The following is a 21156-nucleotide window of genomic DNA, read 5'->3' on the forward strand; positions in this document are numbered from 1 at the left end:
GCTGATTTGGGGATGCTGTGCCTTGGACACAAGTTTGGAATGGCACTGTGTGTATATGCCAGCAAATTAATCCATAGTTGACTGGCATACTTAAAATGTGCTGAACTGAAGCTGTGTTGAATAGATATAACAGCTAAATTTATTGGGAAGGGTTTTCCTCTTAATATGTGATTCACTTTGCAAGTCTAAGAAAAGCAGCTATCAAATATTCACTTACTTAGGAGCAAACCAAGGCCACCATCCTAGCACTTCTTGTCTCAAAGCCCTCTATCAATTTATGGCTCTATGCAAGATCATACTTTTATATTCTTCATGCATGAAACCCACCCAATTCCATACAATCACCACGGTGGATTAGACTCTCTATATCATCTCTAACTTTTAAAGTCTGCATTTTAATAAGTAAGACACTGGTAAACACTCCCATCGGTGACCAAAAAATCCCTGTCTCTCCCCACAAATCCCTGTCTCTGTGTAGGCTTGAACCATATGTTATCATTCATATATATAAAGTAGTAGTCACTGCTGAATTCATAGACATTTTTATGTGCTGGGTAATTTTAGCAACATGAGAAGTTACTGCAGAAATCAGAGACACTTTGTCCATCTGAACGTGTTCGTGTTCCATTACTCCAGTTCCCTCAGGGAAAAGTCTATTGTAAATCTTTCTGGAATGACCCCAGTGGTTCTGCCTTAGCATCATTACTTGCACAGACAGGTTTTTCTTAAAGAGACTTATTATTCCCATCATGGATGAGTGCTTCTATCTGTTCCAGCTTTGTTCTCTGTTCATTTCCATTTATGTTCCTCCCGTCCTATATTTTTGTGCTGACCTGAAGGCCAAACTACATGTTACCTAACAGTGTTTGTTTGTTTTTAATTGAAAAGTAGCCTCAGGGAATCCAGTCCACAGTGAAAGAGTGGCATGGGAAAAGAGTTGCTTAACCCTTCCCCATCCTGCCATTTATTCACTCAAAATCACACCCTCCAGGCTGCTTTCTTTCCCAACAGATACTTAAGCGGCCAGTGGCATAGCGTGGGTTGTCAGCACCTGGGGCAAGGCAAGTAATTTGCGCCCCCTAACCTGTGGATTTGCACCCCCTAACCCTAACCCCCAGATGTTGCGCCCGGTGCGGCCGGCCCCCCTGCACCCCCCACGCTACGCCACTGCCCCTTGCCACTATTTACTCCCATTTCAAGTTCCAAGATTGTGCTCCGTTTCAGATCATAGTCATTGAAGGCTTCAAAGTCAGTATGGGGACATCCAAAGTCCAACTGGTACTATGCTTCCATAGACTTTTCCCATTCATTTACTATTACTTCTCAACTTACTCTAACTCTTGAACAAGAACTACAAGACTACTACCAATATATGATGGCAGTGTTAAAATACATGCACTGGCTTCTTATCTGCTACTGGGCCAGGTTCAAGGTTCTAGTGCTAGTATACCAAGCCCTAAACAACTTAGGCCCAGGATGATCACTAAGATCACTAAGAACACTACTAGTGGTCCCCATGGACCAGAAGCTGACTCATGTCAACGAGGTGTTGTGACTTCAGTATTGCAGGCCTATTGGCAGCCATGTGAACTGTAGCATGGTGACAACCATACAATTTTATTATATACAAATGAAGTTTTTCTTCAAGCAGTAAAATAAGAAGTGTTTTAATTAATTGTCTCCAAGCGACCAACTAATCAAATGCATTCCTTCTTTTTAAATCCTGTTGTAAAGGCCTAAATGCATGTTACATTAATGATGTGATTAGAATTCACATTATGAAGTTTTAAAAATTAGGGGAAAGTGGGGGTTATCATTGACACTGCAGTGTGTGAGGAGGGGAGGTTTAAGCTTCCTTTCCCTAGCAATGATCATGGTTAAAATAACCCCCTTCCCTGACATAGCAATTAGGAATAGGTAACATTTCTCCATGCAACCTCTCCCTCAGAATATTTGGACTCCTCAGTTTCACCATCCACCACAATGGCACCACAATGTATCCAGTTTTAATATTGTTGAATATTGGTGAAGGAAACAACAGACTTGATCCCAACTTCTTCCAGTCCTCCGCTCTTAGCCCATTTCTTTCTTCCTCCACCAATATAAACAAAAATTAGTTTCTTTCAACATTGAGTAAGCCAAAATTTCTCAGAAGAGAAATTATGTAGAAAAACTGTTGCAGAATTTCATTTCCCTCTCCAAAATATTGGGCATTATTGCCTCCCTGATTTCACCACCCACAAATAGCACGGAGGCCAAGTCTCTTAGCCTTATTTTTCTCCACACATACCTCTAACGCTAACTGCTGATAGGTGGTGGGTTGATTTTTACCAAGATCATGGAAATCACTTCCCTGCTAGTTATTTTTAAAAACACACACATATGCCGTGATGTATTTGTTAATCACAGCTATAATGCAATGTGCAATTAGGCTTTAAGAGAACTGGCAACATTTTATAATTGAAAACAAAAAATGTAGAATTATATGGGGTCCATGTCATCCTAAAGAGCAGGACTTATATTGTGCAACATTTTCTCTGCTCAGTTTCCAGCCAGCCACTGTTTGGCTCATTTATGTTTTATACATACACACTTTCCTGGGAGTAAGTCCCATTGAACTCAGTGAGACTTACTTCGGAGTAGACATGCATAGGACTGTAGTGTCAGCTGTTGATATTAATAACAAAGTAAAATATCTCAATTTGTAGTGTATGGGGGAAAATAGATACACGACTGAAATATTTTCTATCTGATAGTGACTTTGGGGCACTCTTTTTGTCTTTGTACTGTCACTGCATTTGATTTGCTGTCTGTACTCGATGTTCTGTGCCATTTTGTTACATATTAGGAAGGAGCAGTAAATTGAAGTCAAGTCCTCATTGGAATGAAACTCCCATTTTAAGAAGGAATTCAGATCTATTCAGCTTGACCTTGGAACCTGAATTAAATCTTGAGAAATTCAACTTTCTCCAGGGAAGTGTGTAGGTTGTATGAGTTTTGGATATATTAAAAGTGTATAGAGCTATTGAACAGTATGTATGCCTGGAGGGTTAATTTCCAGTCTAAGGACAATGGGAAAATGCAAAGGCTTCACTTGAACCAATTTTCACTGACTTGCCAGCCCAATCCTATGCAGGTTTTCAGTTCAGTGGAATTTATTCCCAATAAAGTGTGCAAAGAATTGCAGCATATTTTGTTGTGCTTCAAAGAGACTCAAAACACTCTGACAAACCTTTTGTGCTGCTGTGCTAAATATGTTTGGTTTTTAAGTTAAATGGCGGTTTTCTGCCAAAAATATTCATGGCTCTGCAAATCTTCACCTTTTGTAAACTGTTCAGAACCATTGTTTCTTCTGATTGCTGCTACCTCAATGTGACATAGATAAGTAAATGTAGTTATTTGATTATTTCACTAAGCACAAGTATGGGCAATGAAGAGTGAGGGAAGTGAGGGCCATATTTATTTTGAGAATACACTTTGAGCATGATTTTGAGAATAAAATAAAAAAAACTTCGAAAAAGTTTCATTTTCTGAAAATAGTGCTATCATCAAAATCATCTAAACTGTACCAGGTGCTGTACAAAAGTAAAGTTAACTGATTCTTGATTGCATGCTTACCATCTAAATGTTAAAAATGGGGTTTTGTCTATAGTGTTATTAGAAATTTCCCCCCTCAATATGGGTGAGGCAAAGGTAAGTAAGTACAAATACTACTTTTGAAGCTAAATATACTTTTAAGCACAGCACTCACAGTGGTTTTGAGCCTTTTGTGGCTGTATGGATATTGTTAAAATCAGACAGAAATCAGATACCAGGTTTAAAACTAAATGCACATTACACATTGGGCTTTGTTTGTGTGGATTTTTTATGTATAGAGTTTGCTTTAATATGGGCTGTTATGTATTCTATAGGAATGCATATTTTTCTTCTCTGTTTGGGGATTATACAGTTAACTTGCTATACCTGACCTACCCTGAAGGCCATTGTGTATGTAAGAAATGGCATGTGTCTTGTCTGAGGGTGGGAAAATTAAAAGGCTCCAAGACTTCCCTTTGCCTGCAACCTGCTGAGCAGAGCCTGCAGTGTAAAGTGGGCAGGTAGGCAGAGTCTAGATCTGCAAGTAGCTACAAGGGAGTATTTGAAAGCAGAACTGAGATATTATTGGCTTTTGTAGGCCCCAGAGAGAAAGGCAACAAGAAATATGTGCTGAGATTTTGTAGAAAACAAAGGAGCATAAGATTCTAGCATTAGGGAATGTACATAGTTAGCAATAGAGGGTTGCTTCTAACCCTTTATGTGTTCATTTGCTTCAGTAGAGATGCACTGCTTTTCTGCAACTTTTCATTGCAACAACTTTTTCTTAAAACTTCTTAATTTTAAGTAAACTTTATTGTTTCATAAGCCTGTTGTGATCTCATCTTATTTTAAACACCACCACACCTAGAAGGCATAAACTACGCTGCTTTGAGAAGCTTCAAGGAGACCTCAAGGCAGTGTTCAGACTGATGGCAGTCATGTAGAAACAATTTCCCTTTAACTGATGGCAGCAAGTTCTTTAAAAGGGAAGGGTGGACAGGGCAGAATGGTACACTGTGTTGTCTGGGAACTCCCTTGCCAAAGATGGCACAGTACCTAGGGTGGCTGGGATGTAGCCATCGCATACGTGAATGTAAAACCTATGTTGTTGTTTAGTCATGTCCGACTCTTCATGACCCCATGGACCAGAGCACACCAGGCACTCCTGTCTTCCACTGCCTCCCGCAGTTTGGTCAAACTCATGTTAGTAGCTTCAAGAACACTGTCCAACCATCTTGTCCTCTGTTGTCCCCTTCTTCTTGTGCCATCAATCTTTCCCAACATCAGGGTCTTTTCCAGGGAGTCTTCTCTTCTTATGAGGTGGCCAAAATATTGGAGCCTCAGCTTCAGGATCTGTCCTTTCAGTGAGCACTCAGGGTTGATTTCCTTCAGAATGGATAGGTTTGATCTTCTTGCAGTCCATGGGACTCTCTAGAGTCTCCTTCAGCACCATAATTCAAAAGCATCAGTTCTTCAGCGATCAGCCTTCTTTATGATCCAGCTCTCACTTCCATAAATCACTACTGGGGAAACCATAGCTTTAACTATACGGACCTTTGTTGGCAAGGCAATGTCTCTGCTTTTTAAGATGCTGTCTAGGTTTGTCATTGCTTTTCTCCCAAGAAGCAGGCGTCTTTTAATTTCGTGACTGCTGTCGCCATCTGCAGTGATCATGGAACCCAAAAAGTAAAATCTCTCACTGCCTCCATTTCTTCCCCTACTATTTGCCAGGAGGTGATGGGACCAGTGGCCATGATCTTAGTGTTTTTGATGTTGAGCTTTAGATCATATTTTGCGTAAAACCTATATTGACTAGCATCTAGGAAGTATTGCAGTCAAAGTTTATATGCATGAGAAATGTAAGAAAACAATTACTGATAACAGCTTAAGTTAAATTACAGTCGTATGTGGGTAAGACAAAGCATTTCCATGTTTGCGTTTCCACTTGCATTTAACAGATTCTTCAGAATGGTAGGATGGGGTAAGTAAACATGCACTGGATTATGCTGCAATTTACTTAATGCATTAAAATATTACCACTGAAATCTTTGTTTCTGTAATCGAGGTAATCATCTTTATGGTCGAGTCTAGTGTTCACGGTGATGCTCAATAAACACCTGCCTACTGAGTATCCCAGCTCACAAGTTTTGCAGTAATCTTACAACCATATTGCAGGCAGACATGGTGGCTCTGAAAGGTAGCAAACTTAATTCTGCAGTGCCGCCTACAACACAAAAGCCGCCTTCCGAAACTTACCATCTGGAAACACCTGTTGGTCAAACCCCTTTGCTTTGAGAAATAAATGCTATTGTACATTTCAGGATGTTCAGTGGAACACCTGAGCCACTCTAATGATTAAGCAGCCCAGGACCTGCATAAGGAGTTAGCAATGTTGGGCAACTGCCAAGGTCCACACACCTGCAGGGGAGCCCACTGCTAACCCTAAAAGCCTCTTGGTGGGCAGCAGTGGCAGTGGCAAAAAGGACTGCTCACAAAAGAGTGAGGACTAGTGGCTGGGGGGGAACTGCTTATAATGGCCACTCAAAGCATTCTAGGATCTGAGTAGTGCAAGAGGGCATAACTGATTTACTTTTGTTGGTAGTAACAAGGCCAGCTCCAGCCTTGGTGTGGTGTAAGCTGTTTGATGCAAGGACTAAATGCTGTGGACCCAGTGACATAAAAACAAATACTTCTTTCTGAAAAGGACCTGCAGTTATTACCTGCAGTGCTGCAGCTTAACTTCATCCTATAGAATTGGGATGTCAATCCAGTGAAATTATATATTACATTCATTAAATCCACAAGCTGAAAATCAATATGAAGCTAAAATGCTTGTTTGTAGAAGGAACTATTTTAACATGCTATTATGTGGCACATAACAACAACAACAAAAGATGCTGACTTATCTGAGACTGTGCATTTTTTCAGAGACATATTTTCATATATACAGGCTTTCTTCTCTTTTCTGATATTCTGATAGTCTTTGGTCAGGCTTGTGGTGCTGTTGTTTTTTAGCTTTCCCAGAGTATTCTGGGAAAGCTGATATAAGCATTCTGAGGAAACTAATGTAGTGGTCTGTGTTGCTAGGACCTTAGCTGGTGCTTTGCTTTACAGCACACCAAACTCCTGTTGAAAATGCAGCAGCAGAGATCATACAGTGTGAAACTTAAGGGTTAATTCTACCATCAGTAAGTCAACTTGCCAGGAGGGGGCAGTGGAGGTGTTGCATAGCAACCAGGGAAGGCGGCATGATCTTTACTGATAGACTAGTTGTGAGGGAGTCTTGTCCTGGAAATTTAGTGAACTCTTAACTCTGCTCTCAACAAGCCGTGTCAAAACAGCAAAACTTAATTATTAATTTTTCCTTTGTCACCAGCCTTTGCTTCAGTTTCTCAGACTCCCTTGCTGAGAAAGTTAGTTCAAGCACTGCCCTACATCTTCTACAGTGAGGGCAGATGCAAAGAATTCATTCAACTTTTCTGCAATCTCTTTTTCTACCTTTAGTACAGTGGTACCTCAGGTTACAGACACTTCAGGTTACAGACTTCGCTAACCCAGAAATAGTACCTTGGGTTAAGAACTTTGCTTCAGGATGAGAACAGAAACCGCGCAGCAGCGGCGGGAGGCCCCATTAGCTAAAGTGGTACCTCAGGTTAAGAACAGTTTCAGGTTAAGAACAAACCTCCAGGACGAATTAAGTTCTTAACCCCAGGTACCACTGTATTCCTTTGACTCCCTTGTCTTCCATGGCTCCAACTGCCTCCCTAGACTGTTTCTAGTTTCTAATGTATTTAAATAACTTTTCATTGTTAACCTTAAAGTTTTTAACAGTGGGACCCTCACATTCCTATTCTGCATTGCTTATAGTCCGCTTGGATTTGTTTCACTCCATTTTGATCTTATTTAGACTTCAGTTTTCTGAAGAAAGCCTTCTTGCCTCTAATAGCCTCCTTGAATCTGCACATTAGTCACACTGCCATCCTCTCTTAGCCATGAGTACTTTATATATTTCCTGATATGTGTTATACATTGTAGCTGAGCTTTTGGTTTTGACAAACAATAACAACCCACCAAATTTTCTGGAGGAACTGACCCTCTTCTTTGTCCCTTTCAACTTCTTTTTTTAACCTTCATTTCTGAGATGTTTCCTCTTTGGAAGTAAAATCATGTGACTGTATTGGACTTTCTTGACAACCGTCTACTTACCTATTTATTGAATTTGATATAAATCGGGTACAAATTCCTATGCAATGAGATACCAGCTTTATTTTGGAGTACCCTCTTCTGTGATTTTGCATTAGCACAACAGAACCCGGCCTGCAGTTTAGCAGTCTTTTCTATGCAGATAAGCCCTGTATGATACAAAGCACTGGAGAGTAATCTCTCACAGCCTGGGCTTGGCAATTTGAACCAGGCGTCGAATCCTCCTGAGCTATCCTGTTCCCAACTATTTCTTCCAAATCAGGAATAAAAATGTTAATGGGCCTTTTCACGACTGTGAGAGCATATGGGAGTTACCTTGGGACAAGAGAGTTACTCAAGTAATTAATTGTGATTGTTGAAATGCATGGTAATAACCACAGCAGAAAAACAGATTAAGGGCCCAGGATTCCAGTAAATTATACCCCTCTCTTCTGAGGAGATATTTTTATGTGATTCCCTTTTCCATATTGTAATTAATGCTTTCTTCTTGTTCTGTCAATTTATCTGTATACTCATAAATGTTGCTAAAGCGTATGCTAGTAAGGTACACGTTGGGCTCCCTATAAATTATTATTTTCTGTCTTATGTGAAGCAATCTCAGTAAAAGAATAAGGTGCTAAAGGAAAACGGCTAGGCCAGTGATGTCTTTTTATTCTGCTATTATTATGTTAGGACCTTTATTCTTTAAAACAGATGTTAACACCAGGATGTAAATAAGACTTTATAGATTATCCACACACAAAAAAAAGCTATTGGGGGAGGAATTGTACAGTAGCTTCCAGTCCTTTTTAAAAAATTATAATTCTTTTCATGTCACATTACAAGCTCTCTTAACGTGCCTTATTTGTGACTCAAAATATAAAACACCATGGACAGTACAAATAATAAAGAAGAATATTTTACTTCCCTGAGAGCTGTCACAGAAAGAAATTACCTTCTCTCCCCCCAGCATCCCCCCAAAGTCTGTAATTTGATGAAGAAAAAGAAGTGAAAGTAAAGCGGGGAGTGGAGAAGAAGCCAAGAAATTCTGATGGGTCATTTTTTCCTTATGCGCACGCGCGCGCGCACACACACACACACACACACACACACACACACACTTAGCCTACAGTAATCTACCAGGACTGTCAAATTTGATTGAAAGATAATACGAGATTTTTTTTTCCTTGCCACAATTTATAGCATGTATCCATTAGGAATAATTATGGTTGCATGATTTTGCTGGCTGTTATCTCTACAAGTGTTACTAATGGTTTTATCAATTACTCCCTGTCCAATAACTGCATGGTGGTAACCTAATTTAAAGACACTCTATCACCCTGCTGATTTGTGTAGTAGTAAATGACAGGATTTGAGACACCAGCCAAAGGACTCACTTCAGTGACTTAGTCAGTCTCTAATAATTAACAATTAGCAGTACCTAGGAAAAAGCTCAAGGTATAAAAAAAAAACCTCCTGTGTTCTGTTCAGTTCTCTAAATACAAGAAGTTGCATATGCTTTATAAATGCAAAATCCTAGTCCCTTTATTGCATTTCAGTAAACTGAGAAAAGGGAGAGGGGTGAAGTGGCTGGAACTGAAGGGGGTGGTGAAGTATGGCTACCTGAAATAGATCTCTATTTTGTTTCCCTGTTAGTGTTGGATATTTTAAAAATGCGCACATAGTGAAAGTACATTTATATATGCACATAACATTTTTATTCCCTCTGGGTAACATGGAGCCCGGGGCAGTTCCATATATTTCAGGTTTGGGGATAGTATTTGGGGAGTAAAATGAATGAACATTGCAGAGCTAACTAACCAAGCTACACCTATTAAGGTTGTCTGGAACGATGTCAGATTAGTGCAACAGTTCTAAAGAAAACATTTATAGGAACGGGGGAACATTACTGGGAAAAGAAAGGATCTATCTTGGTGAATTTTGAACCTTAAACATTGTACCCACAGAAATAACATCCGTCATCATAGGTCACTAGAAATATTTTATGTACCTCTTAGAAATATGAGATCCCAGACTGGGTAGCGAAGAGGGTGGGGGAAGGGAATATGAGATCTGTATCAAATGAATTCCAAATCTGATGTGGTGATGATATTTTTCTCTAAGACTTTTAAAAGTCTTTTATGTAGGAAAATTTGTCCTTCTAAATAAGGTTTTGAACTCTGACGCTTAAAATATAAGCTCATCTTCTGCACATAGCCACGGATATACTTAACAGTGAGTGAACAAAGGTTGAGGTTTTTTGCAGTGCACAGCCCTTTTGTGCAGTCCATTAGTATATTTGAATTTGTCCTGATGGGGCAAAATTGCCTGGAATAAATCATCATTTGGGTTATTGTGTCAGATCTTAGTCCATCAAGCCATACAGATGAACCAAGATCCTGATGTAAAATCTTTCCCTAAGAGCCTTCAGGGCTGTATGTTTATAAAATGCTGCATTTTAACTACTCAAAAATGATGACATTTCTGAGCCTTACAAGAAAAAGCAATACCTTCTGTTGCATACTGTTTGGTGAAACCTAAACAATTGCCAGACTGGATTAAATCAGTGATCCATCTAACTCAATTGCCTCACTCTGATGGCAGCCAATTCTCAAGGCATTACATAGGAGCAAGCAAGAAAAGCCATATATTGTGGATAAATATGAAAGGACCCTCTTCCCATATGGTAGCTTCTTCCCATACCTCTTCAGTAAAGAATGTACTTATGCCCAGATGATGAGCTTTTTATTCCATCTAAAACAGCAGTATTAATGTAAAGTAATTCACCACTCCGACAGGAATGCCAACACGAGACAGTAACTTGGGTAAATGGTAACAATTTTATTAGCAAGCAACAGGAATCTGCAGTGAGGCAGACATCAAATGGAAATGTGCAGGCACACACTAGCTTCAGAAGACTTCCCATTGGATTCCTCCAGATGACCCAATTATTGAGCATTCATTCTGATTTGCTTGCAGAGAGGTTGCGCTTCGAGGCCCCCAAGCCCTTCCCCTGAAAATAACTTCACACTGACACATAATTTTAGTTTAAGTTATTGGGCAAAACTTAGGCCACAACTTTATTGATTACAGCAAAGTGAGCAGTATTGGCTTAGGTATTGGCAACTATAACTGACTCCTGCCTCTCTGGCTGGAAGTCTGAAAGGGTAAACACCAAACGAGAGAGCAACATCGATGAAGACCGAAGCTCACCCCAGGGTTCCTGTGGTCCTGGCATGGCCCTAGCCCCTCAGACGGACTTCGGACGAGATCCAGGATCCCCAGATTCCTTTACCCTTATTCATGGAGAGGCAGGGGATGGCTGCACCTCCCCTCCCACACACTTCAATAAGCCAATGCCTAACCTTACAAAGTTGTGACGATTGCTAAGGGGGTAGGCGAAAACCAAGTGGCTACAGCCAATCTTCCAAATGGAAAAAAATTCCTACCCAGCCCCTGCTCCAAAGCAGGCAACCCAATCCAAAGCAAGGCCAAAGCAGCACCTTCTAAAATTAGGGAGGGAGGGTGGGTGTTCGGCAGCATGAAGCAAGTGCCCCCCGTTAGGGCATGCTGCTGCTTTTGTAGGCCCCAGGAATTGCGCCAACCACCCCGATTGGCCCAAACAGCTAGGCACGATCCTGGGGCCCAACGGTTAATGCTTGGGCCACGCCCGGCAACAACTCTCCTAGCAGGGGTGCCTTAGGGGTCTGTGTGCAACCAGGACCCTCATTAAGGAGGATCCCATTTATATGACAACGAGCATTCCTCAAGTTCATGTTATTTGTAGGTTTCCATTTTTTTGTCAAAAAATTGTATTACCTACAAAGGAGGAATCTTTTATCAAACAAATAGCTGTATTCCATCAAGACTGAAGGTGTTTCTTTGCATCTTGTCAAAGTCTTCTATGAAAGGGCTCCGGAGGGCATTCTGAAAGCCTATTCAGAAGCAGTGCTGGTCATATGGGCTCTGCCACCATGTCTGCACCATACCTTTTCCTTCCCTAAACCAGCAGCGACACTTGGTTTGGGAAGGCAGATGAGCAACTGGCCTGCCTGTACTGCCACACCAAGCACCACGGTCCATAGGGACTGCACAACTCGAGGATTTCTCAGTTTCAAGATTCCGAAATGCCCCTTTCCTGTTCCCCAAAGGCTTAATAAACAATCCAGTGGGGACTTTGTATAGTGCCCCCTCTATGCATTGTTTGGTGTCCAAGATTTGTACAAAAATAGAAAATGGAGCTGTCAAAAATGAATTAATCAGATAGCTTCTGCTTCACTCTACCATTAACAATATTAATATTTTATCAGGATGAGAACTGGCCTGTGGGTTACAGTGACATTCACACCCGTCCTGCAACAACAGTCCATACACGGAAGCAGGTGTCCATGCATGGATTAGCTGTAGCAGATACACAAAAGGCTGCTGAATTTGGCAGAGACAGCAATGGTGGTAATATATGCAAATCTCTATGAATTATGCCTGTTCTATCTATAAAGGGCAGGGAAGTGGGTAAGAACATTTGCCACCCAGCAGTTCTCTGGAGGGTGGGACAACAGGATAAAAAGAAAAGTTACAACAGATTTTCTAATTTTCAGTCTCATATTGTGTCTTGCCTTTTCATATTTTGCATTGGGTTCAGGGTTTTCAGTATATCCCAGTATTATTATTTTTACTACCTCTTTCATATTTTTGCATCAGATATTATGGACTGGAGATTCATTTCCCCCCCTATTCAGTGGGTTGTGCAGTTAGATAATTTTGATTTATTATGCTCCTACATTAGGTAAGCCAACCTTAATGAATATGGGCCCTTACTGGCACCACTGCATTGACCTATTATACCCTTCTGCGAAAAACCACCCTTCTTTCCTAATACACCAAAATCATCCAAGCCCTAAGAACATAATAAATCCCCACTTGATCAGGCAAAAGCCCACCTAGTCTAGCTTCCTGGTCTTAGAGTGGCCAACCAGATATCCATGGGAAGGCCATAAGCAGGGCCTTAGTATAATCGCTCTCTCCCCACTTGTGACCCTGCAACTGGTATTCAGAGGTATATTGCCTCTAACAGTGGAGGCAGAACATTGTGGCTAGCAGCCACCGACAGCCTTATCCTTCATTAATTTGTCTAATCCTCTTTTAAAGCAATCCAAGTTGGCAACTATCACTATATCAATATGGGCTGTGTGAAGAATTACTTTCTTGTGTTCTCAATCTTCCAACATCCAGCATTGCTGGGTGTCCCTGCGTTCTAGTATTTTGAGAAAGGGAGCCTATACACTTTCTTCACACTATGCATAATTTTAGACACCTCTCTTATCCCCTATTAACACCCCTTTTCTCTAAACTAATAAGTCCCTGCCTGCTGATGGCCTTCTTCTGATCTGCTCGATATAAGGCTACTTAGTGTGTTCTAAAAGACAGGTCAACCTCTGTCGAGAACTGCAAAATTGTCAACCTTCTCCAGATTGTAGCTTTCACCTCACCCACCCTTTTTGATTCATCTGCATATTCTTTTGAAAGCCACTCAGTGAGTATCTGTAGACAAAATGATGTCATCAGGCACAGCATGCAGCCACTAGAAGTGGGACAATTATAATTTTTGTAGCTGATTAATCATCATGAAAAAGTAAGTCAATTGACTCAATCATACATCCAAGGTGATTAATCACACTTCACTTGTGGTCCCCCCCCCCAAGTATTTTACAAAGTACAGACAGTTGATTTTTTTCTCTCCCCCTTTAGCCTTTCACTTGTGGTCACAGATGTTAAGTAATCACCTTGTCCTGATACTTGACTTACCCTAATCTTTGCTCTTACTTAAGCTTTTAAAAGCCAATGTGTTCCTTTTCTTAGAAAGCAAATGATAAGCGAGTTATTACAGGGTGTGTTGGGTTGTGTTTTTTTTACAGGTTAATCAATAACTGAAATAGCCATAATTGTGCTCTGTAATCACAGATGCTTTTAATAATCACTCAGCTCTTCTGTTTGTTCCCTGTTAAACACTGATGGCATGATTACTACCAAAACACTGGCAGGGAGGTGGAGCTTAGTTCATTCCTGTTCATCTAGATTTGGTTATTAGTTACAGTTAATGATATACATATATAGATTTATACACACACATGCACACACAGAGATGTTTTTCTTTAGTCCTTGCTCAGGTCCAAACGAATCCAAACAGCTTTTGATTAGAAATGACAGCTGTTGATTAGAAATTTCTATTGTATTGCATTATCTGATATTTAAACCACATCATTTACTTACATGGGCAACAGGGTACCATAAGCATACAAAAAGCAGGGTGGTTTTTTTAAAAAAAATCAGTGTGTAGCTGGACATAAAACATGTTGTTGGAACAAAATTGTGCGGTTGGAAAGCTGACAAACTGCACTTAGTTTCCATACTTAAACTTTCCTTACCATATCTTCTTTGGGGCCAGAAGCTTCTCAGCTTCACCTTCACCTTTGGGCAGCTCACGCTAATCTGCATCCTTGTAAATACCATTACACTACCCCGGCTTTGTGCTTTGCCCAACTTTGCACCCTTTGTTCCTTCTTCTGCAGCCAATGCAGAACTGCTGCTCTGAGGTCCCACTTATCTAATGGTGGCATATTATAATGGATGTCACCATACAGTGGTACCTCAGTTTTCGAATGTCTCCGTTGACGAACATTTTGGATTTCAAACGCTGTAAACCCAGAAGTAAATGCTTCGGTTTTTGAACATGCCTTGGAAGTCAAACATGAAATGCGGCTTCTGTACTGAGTTTTCCATTTTGAGGCTTCCGTATTGAGTTTTCGGTTTTCAAACGTTTCATACCTCAAACCGCCTTCTGGAACTCAGGGGAGATCTGGTTAGTGATCGAGTCCAGAAAATGATTACTAATTTATTCATCCATTTTGGCTTTGCTCACTAAACTCCTCCATCTCCTAGTCAGATTGACCAGACCAATCATAAACCTGAACAGACTTGACCAAAAGGCAGAGCCGTAGCCAGGTGATCTTGCGCCCCTGGCAGAACTCTCCAGATTGCGCCCCCTAGCCACTGACAAATTAGCTCTTATTTCCACGTCTCTTCCAAACCCCCTCCCCCCATTCAATTCACCCTCTTTTTAAAACCTTTTCTTATGTGGCAATAATAAACACCAACAATTGGGAAACACTTGCCTGTGAGTGCTCCAATTGTAGAACAGCCTTTTCCAAAGGTGTCATGGGCTTTGAAGACACTCGAACTCAGGATGCAAGGGACAAACATGCTAAGAGGAAGGCACACTTGGCAAATCTACACTGTGATCAACTCCTGCCCGGAAACCAATGTCCTCACTGTGGAAGGATGTGTGGATCCAGAACTGGCCTCCACAGTCACTTACGGACTCATTGTCGAAACCGTGCTTCTGGAAGGCAATCTTACTCAGCTACAAGTGATTACCAAAGAAAGAAGAATCAATAGTTTTGCTTATGGCCATATTTTTAGCTGATTTTGTGCCCCCCTCCACCTCGCCACCCCCTAGCTATGGCCCTGCCAATAGGAAATATTTTTCTTTTCTTTTCAAAATGGTCTTGAGATTGTATGCATTATCATGTCCCCATTCTGGAACCTGTGAAAGCAGCACAGAGCCACCTTTATGCTTCACGCTTGGATGCATGGCACCCTAATCAACCAACAAGGAAGGATGCATGTGTTACTCAGCATCTAAATGCAGTCTGTCTTTTCTCTCATGCGACAGCCTTGCACACAGCTAATTTCCATGCCCAAACCTGTTTCCACATACAGATTGCCTTCTCTGAATCAGGTCAGCAGCCACCTATTGGAAATTGTATTCATAACCAGATCCTATGGCTTCCTCTATGATCTTCCTCATATTGCTAATAAAGAGCCCAAGGTTGGCATAATTGTTAATACACTAATTCCAAAGAAATCCACTCAAATGTCACTTATAATCAGGATTTTCTACTGAGCTAGGACCCCTGGGGAAACCTTTGAAGCTGCGCTCCGTGTACACGATAACAAGGATGAACAAGATGGTGGAAGGCCACTGATGCTGTTTAGCTCGCCTGTTTAAAACTATCAGGGATGCAGAAGCTTAGAAACAGTGGCAGCCAGAACAACAACAAAGGAGTGCAGGAGCCAGGGAATGGGAGGGGATGCCAAACAACATAAGAAAATCCTTTTAACTCCCATCCTTTAAAAACGCTGGAAGTCGAAACCATTCAGCTTGTGTAATTTATAGTGGAAAAAGCCAGCCAGTGAAAATATTATAAAAGAATTTCAGCAAGAGGAAACCCATGACATGGAATTATTTGAAACAATTAATCAAGGAGCCTAATTATTCAATTAGACAAATAAATGAATCTTCGTCAATGGAATATGCAAAAAGAGAGGATGATTATACATCTTTAAAAGGCAAATGAGCGTATCAAAGCAGCTAAATACGATTAAAAAAACTTTTGAATAATAAGTCAATGTTTATACTTAATTGGGTTTTAGCTTTATTATAGCTGAGGATACTTAGTGACTTGTTTTTTATTGTATTTATGACTTTAATATTCATAAGATACATTCGATACTATCTCTGTATACTTTCTGCCAGTGCTTGTTGCATCTTATTAATGATTAGTGCTTGGGCTACTGTGAAGTGAATTCATATTTTTCAATAAAAAAGTAGAGAAGAGTTTGAAGATTTTTTTCAGCTTTACAGAATATGTTAGCAGGATGTTTTTATTTTTTTTGTAAGTGTCAAGTGGTATATTGTTGCTGTACTTAGCAGACATGCCAGAAAAGAATTGTGGAATCTTGTTGATTCTGTTTTTCCGTTCTTGGACACAATCCAGCACAGATTTATAGATATAAACTCTTTGGTTTCAGAACTCTGCAGGGGTGCCAATAGGATTTTATGAGCCCAGTACACTGTATGTAGATTGGGCCCTCTGACCTACTCACATAAGAGAACACGGATTTGCATAAAACTTGCATATACTTTGTGTGATATGCAAATTTGTGTCATGTTCTGCTGGAAGGCCCCAAAATAAGTCTGTGCCTACTCGTGGAAAATGTATGTCAGACATAATGTAAACTGGTGAAGCTTTTCCTATAATTGTATTCCCATACTACATCAGTCTTACTCTTTTGAATTTCTGCCTGCCACACAGTTGTTGAAAAGCACAAGAACCCTGCTTTTCCCCAATACCAACTTTAAACCAAAGCCTAGGCAACAGTCCTATAGAATATATCTGTTTATTTATACCCCATGCCTTCTTTCAAAGGAGCCCTGGGGCCACTTACCTTGCAGTAAAGGTAAAGGGAACCCTGACCATTAGGTCCAGTCGTGGCCAACTCTGGGGATGCGGCGCTCATCTCGCTTTATTGGCCGGCATGACTAAGCTGCTTCTGGCGAACCAGAGCAGCGCATCAAAACGTCGTTTACCTTCCTGCCGGAGCGGTACCTATTTATCTACTTGCACTTTGACGTGCTTTCGAACTGCTAGGTTGGCAGGAGCAGGGACCAAGCAACGGGAGCTCACCCCATCGCGGGGATTCCAACCACCGACCTTCTGATCGGCAAGTCCTAGGCTTTGTGGTTTAACCCACAGTGCCAGCCACGTCCCTACCTTGCAGTAAGCCCAATTAAATAAGAAGAGACCTAGGCCCCATTTGCATTATACATTTAAAGCAATATCATACCGATTTAAACAGTCATGGGAACTGTAGTTTGTTAAGAGTACTGAAACCCCTATGAGTGACAGCTCTCAGACTACTGTAACAGTCAAGCCCCATTTCCAGGAACTCTGGGAACTAAAGCTGTGTGAGGTGAATCGGGGGTCTCATAACAATTCTCAGCACCCTTAACAAACTATAGTTCTGTCTGAAGTAGTATGATAAATATGTAGTGCACATAGGGATTTACTTTTGAGTAGACATGTATACCATTGCACTGTAAATTATAGTGCTATACAGTGAATGTTTAATGAGTGCCTGGTCTTTAGTTCAGGCACAATATGAGACATGCCTAAGCAAGGGTGACAACTCGAATAACACTATACACACAAGAAATCCAGTATGGGAAGTAGATATGCAGGGCTTTCTTTCAGGGGAAACTCACTGGAACTCTCAGGTGGGTGCCATTGCCATTCTACTAGAAAGAGGGAGGCATTCATGGAGAGTTGAGGCACCTCTTTTTATAGAAAAATAGCACTGGATATATGAGATGACCTTGTAGCCATTCAACTGCTAATGGATCTGAAAAATGCCCATTCAAACTTTTGGGGTTTACTATTAAGAACCTTTTGTGTTCCATCAGTAACATTTCAATTTGAAAATAAACTATAGCCAGGATCTAGTGAGTTGTCCCTATGAAACTCTGCTCACCACTGAACTTCTTTCTTTGCACACCAGCAACTGACTGGTGCAGTAGGGAAAGCTGATGTAGGAAAATCATCACGTGTGTACCATACACAGTCTTGTACTTGACAGAATCTGGATCAGACCCATAGGCATGCTATATTACTTTTTAGAAAGTAATGTGTCATTACTGTTCACTAATAATCTTCTGGGTCCATGTACCAATAAGTTTCTGTACTCACCTCTGAGTACAGTTTATGTCTATTTCTTGCATTTGGCTTTTTAAAAAATTGCCCAAATTTGCTTTGGTTACTTAGTGAGTTTTCAGGAAGCAACCCCCCCCCCCAAAAAAAACTTATTTATCTTTCACTAAGACTTTGCTGTAGGATACCTTTCTTTACTGGAACTTTTGTACCTTTAAATTAAAAATAAGAAAAGAAGGAATACAAAGTTGTTTTTGAAAGATTAATAAATTCATGGCTTACACAGCACAAATTTGGTATCTGTAGTAAATTTCCTTCATGTGCTCATATTTCCTATGGATATAATAACATTTAAGTCTAGGGTAGTCACCTCACCAGAAGTGAGGGAAACCACTTTTGTGTATTTGCATATTTTAAAATCCTGAAATCTATGCAAATGTGTGCAAATTTGCCTAGTGCCTACCACAGAGGTTGAACTAAAATATTGCTAGGTGGAAACAAATAAACAAATCAATAAATAAATGATACGGGTTACTTTAAAACCAATCACGTAAAAGCCTTGGTTGTTTCTCTGCAAAGCATACATCTTTCACAATACGCAACATTCATGTAGTTTTGTTAATCAAACCTCAGCAATGTGTGAAATTTGGCATATGCACTTTCTCTGAACAAAATGAATTAAGAGTTTGATGCATAAGTTACAAGAATTTTAAAACTATGAGTATAATCCAGCCAACGCCGGGCATTTTAATGTTCTGTTTATTTCAGTAAGCAAGTAAATGTGATCCTATTCAGGTTTACTCAGAAGTAAGACCACCTTATTAAATTATGCTTACTCCCAGGAAAACACACATAGAATTTCAGCCTTAAGCATGTGCTTAAATTTCAGTCATTAAAATGTATTTGTCTTTAAAATGCTTGACTTTGTTGTATCCCTAAATATAGTGATGAGCCTGTGCATGTAATTTGGCAACAACAAAAACAAAAACGAAGTAAGACTGCAAGCCTAACCTCACTTATCTGGGAGTAAGCCCCCTTTGAATTAAATAGAACTTACATCTAAGTAGACATGGTTAAGATTGTGCTGTAATTCATTTTTTCCTTTTCTTGGGATTCAGAAGATGTGGGTACCTGAGTCACTGTTGAGCATCATTATCAGGATTCCTAAGTATTGTATCTTTACACTTCAAAGCACCCAGGGATGCTTGGAAACCATACGTATAGGGCAGGCAAAAGCCTGTTGTAATAAAAGTGTCTGCAGCGAATGATGAAAGACAGTCAGAGATTAAATGTCCCACACTTTATGGGGCAAGCTGCTCCACAATTCTGCTGCAACCACCGACAAGTCTCTATCTCTTGTTGCCATCACCCATATCTTCTTCGTAGGTGGGGCTCAGAGAAAGGCCTCCTTTCCTGAGCAGGATGGTGTAGAAGAAGACCACCTGTCAGATATTCTGTACCCAGGCCATTTTGGACATGAAAGATTTTCACCCACTCATTGAATTGCATCCATCCAGAAGTGGCCCCCACACCCAGGAAGCCTGACTATTCAACTGGTAATGAATACTGTAATTGGTACCAAGACAAACACTATATAAACCAAAAGATGGTCCAGTGTTGCATGTAAATCTGTCCAGTGAGTCTTGGAAAGCTGATCCAAGACTATCCAGTGGAAAGGCTCTTTCAAAGCCAAGTTCTCATTGCCTATTAACAAGACCCTATGGGCTGCTTTCCCCCCCTTCTTCATCTTTCTGATTTGCACATTTCACACTGCAAAAGAGTCTTTCAATCAGCCCTGCTCCGTAGCCAACTTCTTGCTCAAAGGTTAAAAAGAACGTATTGATTACACTGTGAAGTGTGCCAATGACATTTCTAAGGTTGGGTAGTACAAATCTATAGATAGCCAAGGAGCGTTCATGCTTGATCAAGTTCTGCTTGTTATTTGGAGAAGTTCAAACTTTCATGGATGAAAGGTGCTTCACACGTGCCATAATTTTTTCTCAGTTGTTTTAGTATTAAAAACAAAAACAAAAAACCACAACACTTTTTTATATAAAGGAAGTCTCGTATCTGATTTGAAAAGAGGGGGCACAATTTATTTTGCAGCCTAGATGTGGATAAGTTGGTGGTTTAATGAAAATCTATCCACATTTTTACCATTCTCCATCAATTAATGAGGGGAAAAAATGCATTTTAAAATGATCAAAAGGGAGTGAAAATTTTGGTGAAATTATCATGGGCGGGGTTCAGGGTTTTGGTGTCTTAAACTTACTTTTGAGATGGTCAAGGGACGTTTGTGAGTGTCCTTACTTTCATTCTATACATCATGTCATTGGTGGTCTGCACTTCCTGGTTTCCTATGCTTCAATCCAAACCCAGGGGAAGACGTTATGAGGCAACTCCTCCCAGGGGCTTCTCCAGATCAGTAAATGTGGGCGGGTGGCAAGGCTGCAAAGTGTTGGAAAAGATTCACTGGGTAGAAAAACACACACACTGACCTCAGCCACTTCATACTATATGGTAAAAACGAAAACCCCACACCCAGAGAAAAGTTCCCAAGAATTAGATAGAAAAATGGAAGGGAAGAAAGCTATTGAGAAGTTAGAGGAGAGATTTTGGCACTGGATAAAACATGCTTGAAGAGCTGGTGTAAACAGATTGAGTTCTATGGTGATTTCTTCTGAATTCTTCAACGGTAGATTCTCTTGCTGACTTTCCACCAAACCAAAATGTGCCATATGAATTTCCTGACTACCTCACACCACCTCCTCTCTCTGTAACAAACAATGGCCCAGCTGCTGGGAAGCTAGTTTAGCTGTTCTACCCCACCTGGCAAGCTGCTTCTATCAAA

This window comes from Podarcis gaigeae (assembly GCF_964106915.1).
Source record: "Podarcis gaigeae genome assembly, chromosome: 3".
NCBI lineage: Eukaryota > Metazoa > Chordata > Lepidosauria > Squamata > Lacertidae > Podarcis > Podarcis gaigeae.